We start from the raw sequence: 13,444 nt of genomic DNA on the forward strand, positions 1-13,444 counted from the left end.
GAAAATATGTCTTATATTCTAGGTTCTTCAAAAGTAGCCACCTTTTGCTTTGATGACCTATTTGCACACTCTTGGCATTCTCTTGATGAGCTTCAAGAGGTAGTCACCGGAAATGGTTTTCACTTCACAGGTGTGCCCTGTCAGGTTTAATAAGTGGGATTTCTTGCCTTATAAATGGGGTTGGGACCATCAGTTGTGTTGTGCAGAAGTCTGGTGGATACACAGCTGATAGTCCTACTGAATAGACTGTTAGCTGTTTTTTTCTTGCCATAATACAAATTCTAAGTAAAGAAAAACGAGTGGCCATCATTACTTTAAGAAATGAAGGTCAGTCAGTGCGAAAAATTGGGAAAACTTGGAAAGTGTCCCCAAGTGCAGTTACAAAAACCATCAAGCGCTACAAAGAAACTGGCTCACATGAGGACCGCCCCAGGAAAGGAAGACCAAGAGTCACCTCTGCTTCTGAGGATAAGTTTATCCGAATCACCAGCCTCAGAAATCTCAGGTTAACAGCAGCTCAGATTAGAGACCAGGTCAATGCCACACAGAGTTCTAGCAGCAGACACATCTCTTCAACAACTGTTAAGAGGAGACTTTGTGCAGCAATCCTTCATGGTAAAAATAGCTGCTAGGAAACCACTGCTAAGAACAGGCAACAAGCAGAAGAGACTTGTTTGGGCTAAAGAACAGAAGGAATGGACATTAGACCAGTAGAAATCTGTGCTTTGGTCTGATAAGTCCAAATTTGAGATCTTTGGTTCCAACCACGGTGTCTTTTTGCGACGCAGAAAAGGTGAACGGATGGACTCTAGATGCCTGTTTCCCACCGTGAAGCATGGAGGAGGTGTGATGGTGTGGGGGTGCTTTGCTGGTGACACTGTTGGGGATTTATTCAAAATTGAAGGCATACTGAACCGGCATGGCTACCACCGCATCTTGCAGCGGCATGCTATTCCATCCAGTTTGCGTTTAGTTGGACCATCATTTATTTTTCAACAGGACAATGACCCCAAACACACCTCCAGGCTGTGTAAGGGCTATTTGACCAAGAGGGAGAGTGATGGGGTGCTACGTCAGATGACCTGGCCTCCACAGTCACCAGACCTGAACCCAATCAATATGGTTTGGGGTGAGCAGGACCGCAGAGTGAAGGCAAAAGGGCCAACAAGTGCTAAGCATCTCTGGGAACTTCTTCAAGATTGTTGGAAGACCATTTCCGGTGACTACCTCTTGAAGCTCATCAAGAGAATGCCAAGAGTGTGCAAAGCAGTCATCAAAGCAAAAGGTGGCTACTTTGAAGAACCTAGAATATAAGACATATTTTCAGTTGTTTCACACTTTTTTGTTAAGTATATAATTCCACATGTGTTAATTCATAGTTTTGATGCTTTCAGTGTGAATGTACAATTTTCACAGTCATGAAAATACAGAAAAATCTTTAAACTTTTGGTCTGTACTGTATGTTGGCGCTATAGAAATAAAATTATTATATTATAAAGGAGGGCCTCATACACATTCTGTTCAAATTGCGATGTCGTGGTACTCCTAGACTCATAAAGGCTATGCCCTAAGTGCAAATCCTGCCCAAAATTACAAGCAGGGTCATCCATACACCCTTGAAGGCACCAATTGTAGTGCCTCATTAAAATATTGTGAACAAAGTGTAGTGGCACTTCTACACTCAAAGTGCAAAGAAAGGAAAAAACTACTATAAGCAGGGTCATTCATTGACTCTAGAAGGCAACAACTGGCAGGCCTCATTCAAATATTGAAGATTAAAAATTCTTTATGTGCTGCTGTCATCTGGTGGTGTGGAAAAGTCAGGGCTAATCCTGGCTTTGTTCATTTTTATCAGAGTGAGCCTGTCAGCCAGGTACTGCTTGATCATCTTTAAAAACCTTTCCCTCCTTGTCATAAATACCCGGTCATCAGGGCATGGACACTGGTAGGGTGTCATGAAATTGGCCCAGGCCTTTGACAGTGTACCCCTGCCTCATCTGTACCTGGTGTGTGTGTGTGTGTGTCTCCCTTGCCTTTCCTCCTTGGTTGGGCAAGGAAGCTTGCCCCCTGTTACTAGCATTGTCTGATGGGAATTTTTTCAACATATTTTCCACAATGGCCTTCTGATAAAGCACCATTTTAGTAGGCCTCTCTACCTCAGGAAGGAGAAATGCAAGGTTCTCCTTGTACCATTTGTCTATCAGGGTGAACACCCAGTTCTCTCTTTTGGCCAAGATGAATGTAACACGAGGGTCACGGTAAAGGCCGAAGTACATAAAGTCTGCCATATGTGCCAAGCTCCCTACAATCAACATTCCCCTGTCTCCACCATGATGACTACTCTCCATTAAAGATGAGCGAATACTTCAATATTCGGTTCCGGTTACGATCACCGATTTTGCAATATTCACCGATTTATTCATCTAATATTCGCCGAACATAGCTGAACACCATTGGATTCAAGGGGAGGCAAAACCAAACGCATACACAACACTTTCAAACGGGCCCAAAAGCTGCCAAAACAGATCAAATTAGGCGCAGACACCAGGAAAGTGGCCTCAATTGACCCACAGTGCAAATTTTATAATGACACAGCAGCAATCAGTCATGGGCCATGCATGAGGTATCAGGGTCTGGGCCAGCATTTACAGCTTTGAATTGAACTTCAAATTCAGACAAGGTGGGTGAGGAATCGGTGTAGGCCTGCTGTGCTGAGAGCCCTGATAACACATGCAACAGCTCAACCTGCTTTTATGCTCAGCCACACTCAGAAGGCAGAAATATGAATTTCATAGATTAGTATTGGTACAAAAATTTAAGGAAGGCAGTTGACTGAAAGTAAGTGGAAGCCTGATGGTCTGGAAGGCCTACTGCGACAGGCAACACACATGAAGGAGACCCAAGCAGAAGTTTCCCCATTTCCAAAAATTAAAGGCTGACACCACCAAAGTGGCATCAATTTCACCAGAGTAAAAATGTTATAATTAGGACCGACACCTCTTCCACTTCAGCCAACCCAGCAGATGGAGACCCAATCAGGAGTCTTCAAATTAAAAAAATTAGGGCCTGACACCACCAAAGTGGCATCAATTTCAGTAGAGTAGAACTAGTATAATGGGGACCTACAGCCAACCCAGCAGATGGAGACCCAATAAGGAGTGTTCACATTTCCCTAAATTAGGGGCTGACACCACCAAAGTGGCATCAATTGCAGAAGAGTAGAAATAGTATAACGAGTACCGACACCTCTTCCACTACAGCCAACACAGCAGATGGAGACCCAACCAGGAGTCTCCACATTTCCAAAAATAAAGGGCTGACACCACCAACGTGGCATCAATTTCACCAGAGTAGAAATAGTATAATTAGGACCGACACCTCTTTCACTGCAGCCAGCACAGCAGATGGAGACCCAATCAGGAGTGTTCACATTTCCCTAAATTAGAGGCTGACACCACCAAAGTGGCATCAATTTCACCAGGTTACAAATATAATGGGGAGCGACATCTCTCCCACTACAGCCAACCCAGCAGATGGAGACCCAACCAGGAGTGTTCACATTTCCCTAAATTCAGGCCTGACACCACCGAAGTGGCATCAATTTCAGTAGAGTAGAAATAGTATAATGGGGACCGACACCTCTTCCACTACAGCCAACCCAGCAGATGGAGACCCAATCAGGACTGTTCACACTTCCCTAAATTAGGGGCTGACACCACCAAAGTGGCATCAATTTCAGTAAAGTTGAAATAGTAAAATTGGGACCGACATCTCTTCCATTACAGCCAACCAGCAGATGGAGACCCAATCAGGACTGTTCACATTTCCCTAAATTAGGGGCTGACACCACCAAAGTGGCATCAATTTCAGTGAAGTTGAAATAGTAAAATTGGGACCGACATCTCTTCCATTACAGCCAACCAGCAGATGGAGACACAATCAGGCGTCTTCAAATTTAAAAAAATGAGTGGCAGACGCCACCAAAGTGGCATCAATTTCACTAGAGTAGAAATAGTATAATGGGGACTGACACCTCTTCCACTACAGCCAACACAGCAGATTGGAGACCCAACCAGGAGTCTCCACATTTCCAAAAATTAAGGGCTGACACCACCAAAGTTGCATCAATTTCACCAGAGTAGAAATAGTATAATTAGGACCGACAACTCTTTCACTACAGCCAACCCAGTAGATGGAGACCCAATCTGGAGTGTTTACATTTCCCTAAATTAGGGGCTGACACCACCAAAGTGGCATCAATTTCAGTAGAGTGGAAATAGTATAATGGGGACCGACACCTCTTCCACTACAGCCAACCCAGCAGATGGAGACCCAACCAGGAGTGTTCACATTTCCAAAAATTAGTGTTAACATCTGCAGCAGCAACAGCAGGCACAGAAGCCATGCTAAAGATATCACAGACTGCAATTACACGAGATCAATGCAGCACACTAAAAACTAGAACATCGCCTACTCTGTACAGTCTGTGATTGGGGTGCAAAAGTCCTTGGAGATCCATGACTTGTTCATCTTGATGAAAGTTAGGCGGCCTACACTTTCATGGGACAGCTGGCTGCGTTTATCCGTCAGGACACCACCAGCAGCACTGAAGACACGTTCTGAGAGAACTCTGGCTGTTGGGCATAATAAAACCTCCAAGGCGTGACAGGCGAGCTCAGGCCACTCATCCATTTTTGAAGACCAAAATGTAAAAGGGTCCAAACCCTCCCTAATAGTATTGATATTGAGCACTAGATACTCCTGCACCATCCTCTCCAGTAGTTCACCAAGTGTCAGACTTGGACTCTGTTGTGCTGGTGCCCAAGCTGGTGCAAAAAATGTGTGAAATGATTCACAGAAATTGCTACTGCTACTTACACTGCTGCTGCTATTGTTTTGGCATTGCTGAATTGACATGCCGGAGGTTGAAAGTCTACAGGTGCGATGCACACAGTACGCCTCACTGCTGTCTTGGGGAAAACCTCTCTTAAGGTTGTGTAAAAGTGTGTTTCGATACTCCAGCATTCATGGGTCCATTTCCAGGGTGGGAAGCATCTGGCAAAATTTACACTTATAGCGTGGATTGAACAACCCAGTAGTCAGCACTATTTTGAATCATAACTATATGGGGATCCTGTTGCAGATAGTGGCACTCATATGTTGGGCTCTTCATTGAGGTCCAAGGCCATGCTGTGTTGGTGGCTGGGTAACACTGATGCTTGTTTCCTCCGTCGCCTCCCGCCAACCACGAACAACAGAGAGGAGATGATTATCCTCTTCATCTCCTGACTGTTGCTCGCCCATCACCTCTTCCTCCTCCATTTCTTCCTCGCCTCTTGCACCTTCACTAACAGTTTGACTTGTATCACCAGCCCCCCTCGATAGCAGTAATCCATCCACCCTTGGCACCCCCCTGTGTGATGACAGTCTGGATCTTTGAGACATTGTTATACCTTTTGCATCCTCCTCTTCTTCTGGGAAAACCACCTCCTGCCACAAGCTATTCAAAGTCTGCTCCAGCATGTAGATGACCAGAATAGTAATGCTGATGACGGTATCGTCAACGCTAACCATCTTAGTAGCCATTTCAAAACTGTGCAGAAGGGTGTACAGGTCCTTAATCTGTGCCCACTCCATGAATGTGATATGCCCCACGTCCGTACTGTGTTGGCTCTCGCTATACAACATGAAATACTGCGTCAGGACTCATTGCTGCTGCCACAGTCTTTGCAACATGTGCAGAGTGGAATTTCACCGTGTCGGCACATTGTATATCAACCTGTTAACTGGCATGGACAAAGACCTCTGTATCGATGCAAGTCGATGACCTGAGGGGTGCGAACGGCATAAGTGAGCACACAGCTTCCGTGCTTTCTGCAGCAGCTCATTCTGGCCAGGATAGTAGCGGAGAAATCTGTGTACCACCAGGTTGAGGATGTGAGGCATGCAAGGCACGTGTGTGAGCTTGCCTTGGCGTAGGGCCGCCACCAGGTTCGCACCTTTATCGCACACGGCCTTCCCTGGCTCAAGGTTCAGCGGAGACAGCCATTGCTCAAACTCAGCTCCTTAACTGTATGATGGCGATCTCCAAGGCATATTAATTTTATCTCTGCCTGACTGCAGTGAGCCCTGGCTGCGCAGTACAGAGGTGGTTTGGATACGCTCTGCACTGTTGGAACGTGTGTCTCATTAAGGCAGAGGTTGAGTGCGCAGGGGGAGGCCTTAGAGGAAGTGGAGGAAGCAGAAGCAGTGGAGGAAGTGGGAAATACAGAGATTTGTTCTGCAAGCCTTGGGGATTCCAAGACTTGCGGAGCAGCCCCTTCCCCGTCTGCCCTCACAGCCACCAGCGTCACCCAGCGCCCAGTCAGCGAGATGTAACGCCCTTGGCTATGCTTACTCGTCCAGGTGTCTATGGTGAAATGCACCCTGGCAGACATAGATTTAGTCAAGTAACGGGTGATGTTGTCTGCGGCATGCTGGTGTAGTGCAGGCACAGCTTTCTTAGAGAAGTAATGGCGACTGGGCAACGGGTACTGGGGGAGTGCGACGGCCATCAGCTTTCGGAAACCGTCTGTATCTACCAGGCGGAAAAGCAGTATTTCCGTGGCCAACAGTTTGGAGATGGTAGAGTTCAACCTCTTAGCTTTGTCATGTGTAGGAGGAAACAATCTTTTACGTGACCACAACTGTGGGACAGAGGGCTGGCTGCAGTGCTAATAGAGGGCAGAGTACGGTGAACCAGACAAACTGCTGGACCATGAGTGAGGTGCAGGCGGAGATGTTACAGTGGATTGAGAAATATGTGATGCGCTTGTTCTCTGAGATCTGTCAAAAACAGCAGGCATGTCCGCTTCCGTTACAGCTGACGGGTTCTCACTCAGCCTGACTGGAGTGGGTAAAGAACCAGAGGTTATAAAATCCTAAAATGGATAGTTAATGATAAAACTAATTTTGCATCTACCAGCAAGCCCCCTACATATGAGAGCAAGAGTCGTCCACAAAGGGAGAAATACTCTCAGAAATATGCATCCTAATCGGTCATAGGTAATTCCAATAATATAGTCAGAAATATAAGTCCTCCAGGAATTAAATCTGGAAAAAATAAAAGTTATTCTGAGAAAAAAACTGATTCTTCCAAAACAATGATTCCAACTAATCAGAGAGAAATTTAAAGAATCTAAGACTATCTCGGAGAATCCAAAAATAGCTAAAGACGCAAATGAGAATACAACTAGCAGCAACATTAGGCAACCAATTTTTACTTTTCCAACTTTTGATACAACTGGTTTTATGCAAATGGATGCGACTAATCCTCCAAACAACAAGCGCAAAGAACCAGAATCTTAGAGTATAAAGGGAATAGCTACTTTGTCCGAATCTGATAATGAATCTATCATTAATAATTCTTCTTTCTCTAAGGCTGTGTGCCCACGATGCATTTTTTAAGCGTTTCTGCAGCGGCAAAAACGCTGCAGAACCGCTTAAAAAACGCATGGTAGAAGGCCTGCAATGTTCCCCAATGATAATCCGCATGTGCTGTGCACATGCTGCGGAAATTTCCGCTGCGGATTATCATTGCGGAAATAAACGCAGGACTACCAATTATTTTGCGGAAGCGCGGCGTTTTCGCCGCCATTGACTTGCATTAGAACGCATGTATTCAGCTTCACTAGATAAGCACATGTGGAATGCATGCATTCAATGTGCGGATGGTACCCAGGTCTAGAGGAGAGGAGACTCTCATCCAGACCCGGGTACCATAGAAACTGTAAAAATAAAAAAGAATAAAAGGAAAAATAAATGTTATATTTACCTTCTGATGGCCCCTGCTGCGCTCGTCCTCCCTTGCCGGCAGATCGCGAAAGACTGGAGGACCTGCACTGACGTCCTAGTCATGTGACAGGTCACGCGACGCTGATGTCGGCAGGTCCTTCAGTGTACCGCGATCTGCCGGCAGCCAGGACGGAGCGAAGCAAGACTGCTGGGGCCATCAGAAGGTAAGTATAGATTTATTTTTTATTTTTAAACATTCTTTCAGTCACACTATATAAATCCATGCCAATTGTATGGATTTATATAGTGTGACCAAGTTGTCAAGCACTTTCCAAGTGATGCTAAAATCGCTTGGAAAGCGCTTGTCAACCCGCATGCGGAAATGCATGTGAAGAACGCTTCACATCCGCTTGTCCCTGGAAGGAAAAACGCATGTAAAATCCGCATGTACAATCCACATGTACAATCCGCATGTACAAGCCGCATGTACAATCCGCATGTACAATCCGCATGCATTTTTTTCTGCGAGGGAGATGCCGAAACGCTCAGGAAAAATCCAGAGCATTTCTGCATCGTGGGCACATAACCAAACAGTGTGAACTGAGGTCTAAGATGGTAGACATGCAAGAAATAGGAGCATGTTCACACTAGCAAAAAGAAGCAAAACCTACAAAAGACAAAAATATATCTCATACCCTACCATCATTATATATAAATGTAAAGCAAAGTTGCATAATAAATATAGGGTACTTAGTGAACTATTTTTGATCAAAAAAAGTATACAAGCCGTCCCACCAGCGGCAAGGTGACCCTAAATTGGGACGGTACCTATACTGCCTATATTAAAAACCTTACTGTATATCAAAGTTGAAGTAATGCATATAAAAGGGTAGACAAATAGGACCGGGTCCCAACTCCAGACCACCCAGGCCCGTGGTAAGCTACATATATACTAATCAGCTCAACAAAGGGGATGCCACACCCTTAAATTGCACAGAATGCAAACAAGACAAGAAACCAAACAATGTGAACTGAGGTCTAAGATGGTAGACATGCAAGAAATAGGAGCATGTTCACACTAGCAAAAAGAAGCAAAACCTACAAAAGACAAAAATATATCTCATACCCTACCATCATTAAATATAAATGTAAAGCAAAGTTGCATAATAAATATAGGGTACTTAGTGAACTATTTTTGATCAAAAAAAGTATACAAGCCGTCCCACCAGCGGCAAGGTGACCCTAAATTGGGACGGTACCTATACTGCCTATATTAAAAACCTTACTGTATATCAAAGTTGAAGTAATGCATATAAAAGGGTAGACAAATAGGACCGGGTCCCAACTCCAGACCACCCAGGCCCGTGGTAAGCTACATATATACTAATCAGCTCAACAAAGGGGATGCCACACCCTTAAATTGCACAGAATGCAAACAAGACAAGAAACCAAACAATGTGAACTGAGGTCTAAGATGGTAGACATGCAAGAAATAGGAGCATGTTCACACTAGCAAAAAGAAGCAAAACCTACAAAAGACAAAAATATATCTCATACCCTACCATCATTAAATATAAATGTAAAGCAAAGTTGCATAATAAATATAGGGTACTTAGTGAACTATTTTTGATCAAAAAAAGTATATGACTTTAGACAATCAGCAGCAGGACACACAAAAGAAATTCACTACCTTCGTACCAAACTAGCAGATATCGAAGATAGGAATAGAAGGAATAACATTAAGCTGAGAGGGATCTCTGAAAAAGTTACTCAGAACAATCTTCCTGACTATGTTAAAAACCTTCTTTCCAAGTCCATCCCATCCCTTACAGAACTTGACTTAACAATTAATAGGATCCATCGCTTGCCTCGCCCATCGTCAATTTTTTCTGAAGTGCCAAAAGACACAATTCTTCGCCTACACTTTTATAATGCTAAAGAAAAAGTGTAAAACTATCTAAAAGAAAAGAGTTTCCTGAGCCATACAATCATATTAAACTTTTTGCGGATTTATCAAAGGACACAATTCAACTCAGAAAGTCCTTTAAAGATATCATCAGTGATTTGCGCCAAAGGGGGATAACTTACAGATGAGGATTCCCTACAAAACTTTTGGTCTCCTATAAAGGGAAAATAGTCCCAATATTTTTGCATGAAGAAGGAAGAAACTTTTTATTATAAATTGGAGACAGCGAACATCCTTCCTCCAGTCGTTATTCTCCAGTCTGACTTAAGAGGGAAAAGATCATCTACATTTTCTTCTTTAGGTTTCCAGTTGTTACCATTACGCATCTTATTGAAGGTTTATTTTTTATTTTTTTTTATTTTCTTCGCAAGACTGTCTCCTTTCACGGAATTCTAACTGTTTTTCTTTTTGGTTTAAAAATATATCTTCTTTTTTTTTTTTGGAGATGTGACTTGGGAGTTTAATCCCACAAACTTTTTTTCCCAATTAGGAAGGAACTTCCTGAAGAGTAAAGCCCCCGTCTCACATAGCGAGATCGCTAGCGAGATCGCTGCTGTGTCACGGTTTTGGTGATGCAACAGCGACCTCACCAACGATGTCGCTATGTGTGACACTTTGCAACGATCAGGCCCCTGCTGTGAGGTCGCTGAACGCTGCAAAGTGTCCTGGATCATTTTTTGGTCGTTGCCCTCCCGCTGGTCAGCACACATCGCTGTGTGTGACCAGCGGGAGCAGCGATCAGGCTGGTAACCATGATAAACATCGGGTTACTAGGGGCACACACGCACCTAGTAACCCGTTGTTTATCATGGTTACGAGCCTGCTAAAGTGAGCGGTAACCTCCCCCTCACCGTGGCAGAGTGGTAACCATGATAAACAACGGGTTACTAGGTGCGCGTGTGCCCCTAGTAACCCGCTGTTAATCATGGTTACCAGCCTGTTCCTGCTTCAGCAGGCTGGTAACCAGGAGCAGGACATCGTGGAAAGATTCTTTCCACGATGTCGCTGCTCCCCTGATCGTTGGTGAGCCTGCCTGTTTGACAGCTCACCAGCGACCACATAGCGACGCAGCAACGATCCCTGACAGGTCATATCGTTGTCGGATTCGTTGCAGCGTCGCTAAGTGTGACGGGGCCTTAAGTTTCCTCCTGGAGAACTTTTATGTGTTTATGTATTTTATTTAGGTAGACTTCAATCGTATATTTTACTGCATTTCTTCTATATTTGTGTACTATAAGTGATAGGTAAATATATATAGTATAAGTAAGTTTAATAGTAAATTTATTACAATCTAACCTTTCAAGAATAACTCTTTAACATCCTAACATACTTTTTAATATATTAATCAGTGGTTTAATATTATTCTCTTTCAATATGGACATAAAACTGCTTACATTAAATGTGAAAGGTCTTAACAGTCCTAAGAGACGATTTTTAACCTGGAGGGAAATAAAAGATAGTAAAGTCAACATAATTTGTTTAACACAACTAACCAAGAATACTATACCATATATATAATGGAATATTAATTTATCATAAATACAAAACACACTCAATAAACAATGAATAACCATAAAATTATTTTAAAATATTTATTTAATAGATTTAAAAAAAAAAAAAAATACAAATATAAATAAAAATACACATAAATTAGAAAACAGACTCAAGAATATATAATAAATACCCAAATTCATTAACTGTGGGGCATAAATCAATAGGAATCAGATTGAAGTCAAATCCAGACTATGTTTTGAAGTGCATAGTGCAATAAATATGTATAGCAGCAGCTAGAATTATAAATAAGTAAATCTCAGTGGATATATATAAATTAGAGTGCTAAACTAAATACTTAATATGACTAAATAGACACATAGAAGGGAATAAATACCATATAAATAGGCCCCACAACCTATTTATGGTATTTATATGGTATTTATTCCCTTCTTCATATTGTGCCGGCTATGAAGGAGAGTGAAGTCACTGCTCCCCGCGCACACAGACCCGGCGTGGGGAGCAGTGACTTCCGGCAGCTGATCTCTCCTTGTGAGCCGCGCATGGCAGTGACGTCATGTGCGACTCACATGGAGAGATCAGTGCAGGCAGACAGGACGCAGCGCTGGAGGAGAGAGAAGAAAGGGGAGTAGGAGTGTTTATTTTTTTTTTAATGTGCAGCCTGATGGGGATTAGGGGGACCATGCATACTAGGACAGGGATTAGGGGTGCCATGCATACCAGGACAGGGATTAGGGGTGCCATGCATACCAGGACAGGGATTAGGGGTGCCATGCATAGCAGGACAGGGATTAGGGGTGCCATGCATACCAGGACAGAGATTAGGGGTGCCAAGAATACCAGGACAGGGATGAGGGGTGCCATGCATACCAGGACGGGGATGAAGGGTGTCATGCATACCAGGATAGGGACGATGGGTGCCATGCATACCAGGATAGGGATTAGGGGTGCCTGCATACCAGGACAGAGATGAGGGATGCCATGCATACCAGGACAGGGATTAGGGGTGCCATGCATACCAGGATAGGGATTAGGGGTGCCATGCATACCAGGACAGGGATTAGGGGTGCCATGCATACCAGGATAGGGATGAGGGGTGCCATGCATACCAGGACAGGGATGATGGGTGCCATGAATATCAGGATAGGTATGAGGGGTGCCATGCATACCAGGATAGGTATGAGAGGTGCCATGCATACCAGGATAAGGATAAGGGGTGCCATGCATACCAGGATGGAGGGATGCCAGGCACACCAGGATGGGGATGGGGACCACATATAAAAGGAAGGGGGGCGGCATATATACCAGGATGGGGGATATTGTCAGAATTGGGGGACATTACCCCTATACCAGTGTCAGCAGAAGACCCCCTCCCCCTTAAAAGTGCATCATGACCACATTTTTTGCTTAAATTTTTATTTTTTTATTTTCCCCCTCTAAAACCTAGGTGCGTCTTATGGTCCGGTGCGTCTTACAGTCCGAAAAATACGGTAATTCTTTTCTCCAACATTCCCCTAAATATAAAAAATATATTGAAAACAACATTGAGAATTACTTTAAAGAAAATAACATAGAAAACATATGCCCATTTATGTTATGGAATGCACATAAGGCAGTTCTGAGGGGAATACTAATACAAATTTCACCCAAAAATAAAAAAGAGAATAGGGGAAAAAAAAATTCAGTCAAAGCTTTTTGAGAAAGAAAAAATTCAGCAAAATCTCACTACCCCATCCTCAACGATTCATAAGGAAATCCTCAAGATTAGACTAGACCTAAGAAATGCATTATTTTCTCAATATGACAGCTTTACAAAAAGAATAAAAGCAAATTTTTACACTTCTTATAACAAACCTACAAGAATTATGGCACAAAGTGTTAAAACTGCCAGATTCAAACATAGAATCAACAAAATGAAAAAACTAAATGGCTCTACAGCTATTCATCCAAAAGACATTGTTGACTCTCTTGCCGATTACTATGATAATCTATACAATTTAAACTTTGACCCACAGACATTCCAACCTTCCAAAGAAATAATAAGTGCATTCTTATCACAAATTAATCTCCCTTCAGTAACTCAGACACAATTGACTAATCTTAACAATAGTTTCACAGAAGAGGAGATACATGAGGTAATTAATTCACTTAAACCAAAAAAATCCCCTGGACCAAATGGGTATATTAATGAGT

Source organism: Phyllobates terribilis, unplaced genomic scaffold (genome assembly GCF_046119375.1).
Source record: "Phyllobates terribilis strain yellow unplaced genomic scaffold, ASM4611937v1 Scaffold_35__1_contigs__length_13245226, whole genome shotgun sequence".
NCBI classification, from domain to species: Eukaryota; Metazoa; Chordata; class Amphibia; order Anura; family Dendrobatidae; genus Phyllobates; species Phyllobates terribilis.